Source organism: Panthera leo, chromosome A1, assembly GCF_018350215.1.
Source record: "Panthera leo isolate Ple1 chromosome A1, P.leo_Ple1_pat1.1, whole genome shotgun sequence".
Taxonomy (NCBI): Eukaryota; Metazoa; Chordata; class Mammalia; order Carnivora; family Felidae; genus Panthera; species Panthera leo.
The window spans coordinates 128,329,365-128,331,722 of NC_056679.1; the positions used below are offsets into that span (position 1 = coordinate 128,329,365).

General features: G+C 44.6%; 1 pseudogene; it reads right to left on the reverse strand.

Moving 5' to 3' along the window:
* Positions 1-247: 247 nt before the first annotated feature.
* On the reverse strand, positions 248-1,519 carry LOC122220307 (annotated as a pseudogene).
* Positions 1,520-2,358: the final 839 nt, after the last annotated feature.

A 2,358-nucleotide genomic window follows, 5' to 3' on the forward strand; every position in this document is an offset into this window, starting at 1 on the left:
GTGAGTGGGACAATTTACATTTATTGTTAAGGTTATATGTTTGGTCAAATTTGGGGACTCATTTTGTTGTTTTCTAAGCCTTTGCTTTGGGACATGATGGGAAAATCTTACAGGTACACATGGCAGAGTAAGACATGATCATAGTTGAAAGTGAAGACAATCTAATCAGAAAGGTTTAATATTTGTCAGCCAACGTTGAGGCTCAAGTCATGAGTGGGACATGCAAGAAGGCTGAAAGGGATGGTAATTAGTATTCCTCTCCTTGTTTATCCTCTCCTACTGAAGAATCCACACCAAACTCCTCATAACCCTTCTCAAAAGCAACAATGTCCTCACAGGCCTCAGAAAACTCCCCTTCCTCCATGCCATCACCCACCTACTAGCGAACAAAGGGACACTTGGCATTCACCAGGTCATACTTGTGGTCCAGGCGAGCCCAGGCCTCAGCAATGGCTGTGGTGTTGCTCAGCATACACACAGCTCACTGTACTTGGGCCACATCTCCACCAGGTACCACAGTGGGGAGGCAGGTAATTAGCACCAACTTTGAAGCCAGTGGAGCAGCAGTCCACAGACTTGATGCTGCACAGGTCTTGATGGGGGCATGGCAGCAATGCACCTTTAGGAACATGATGCCACAGCATGACAGGCAGTAAGCCATGTATTTACCATGGTGGAGGTCACATTTCACCCCCTGGTTGGCTGGCTCAAAGCATGCATTGGTGACCTGTTCTATACAAAGCTGTTCATGGTAGGCTTTATCAGCAGAGATTACAGGGCATATGCAGCCAGAACAAAGTGGATGCAGGGTTAGGGCACCAGGTTGGTCTGAAATTTTGTCAGATCAACATTCAGGGCTTCATCAAATCAGGGAGAAGCAGTGATTTAGGAATTCAATAGCAAGGTTTCGAGAACAGACACCACAGATGGACTCATTGCCATGAAGGCAAAATCAGACTGCTCCACGGTGGGATGGGTAGTGAAGATGGAGTTGTAGAGCACAACTACATCTGTGGACATCTGGGGGGCTGGGTAAATGGAGAACTCCAGCTTGGACTTCTTCCCATATCAACAGAGAGAGGGAGGTGGACCCAGAACCAGCTCCCCCTTCAAAGCTGTGGAAACCAAGAAACTCTGAAGACATATGCACTCGTCAGCCAGTTTCCAAAATCGGCCCAAGACAAGGTCAATGATCTCCTTGCCAGCAGTGTAGTGCCCTAGGGAGTAGTTATTGGCAGCCTGTGAAGACCTGCTCAGGGTGAAAGAGGTGATGGTAGGTGCCAGTGCAAAATTCATCAATGATGGTGGGTTCTGGATTTACAAACACTGCCCTGGACACATGTTTGCCAGCACCCATCTCACTGAAGAAGATGCAAGAGTCATCCCCTCCCCCAGTGGTCTTCTCACTTGGCATCTGACCATCAGGCTGGATGCCATGTTCCAAGTAATATGGCTCCCAGCAGGCACTGCCAATCTGACCACCAGCCTGGCCAACAGGAATGAAGATGCCCTCATACATGGTGGCTACAGCTTAGCAGGCACCAGCTACAGAAGCAGACACTGGGTCCTGGTTACTGTTGCCAACAAACTAAGAGTCAAGGTAAGTCGCACACTCAGGTACTCATATTTTATGTTCTTATTCCCTTCTCTTGCTTTTGATATTCCACTGTGTAATCTGTTTTGCTATAATGTCACCTTGATTTTTCCTCCTTTTAATAGTTTTTTTTGTTTGTTTGTTTCTTTGGTTTTTGTTGGTTTTTTTTTTTTTTTTTTTTTTTTTTTTTTTTGGTTTTTCTTGCCTAAATGAAAGACTTTGTCTTCAAGGGCCAGTAAATGTCCTTGGATACGTGTCAATGTTAATCATTCTGTATCAGTTTTCTCTGGGCCACAGTGCAGCCTTTTCATTTGGAGACTCAAGTCTTATTTAATTTTCCAAAGCATTTTACTGAGTATCATCTCCAGGCTTCTTCTTAAAGGATACCAATAATGCATACGCTGCAATTCTTTTGCCTTCCAGATCTTTCGGATTCTCTTTCATCCGTTCTATGTTTGTTCATTTCTAGTCTATTTTTGCTTGCTTTTCTTAATCCTGTTCCCCTCTTCATCACGGATGTCAGCAGTGCCTGTTCTCCTTTGCGTTTATTCCAAGGTGCTTGCATTTCAATGGCGGCTCTATTTTTCTCTTCTGCTTCCTTCCTGAGCTCTAGAAGTTCTTGTTTCATCTCCATCTGTGATGTCCCTATTATTTTCCCCAAGCTCTCACTTGCTCTGCTTACACCTGTTTTGTTAACTTGCCTTAATTCATAGCCATTTACTTACTCATCATTTTCAACATCTTGGTGGCCACTTATTATTGTG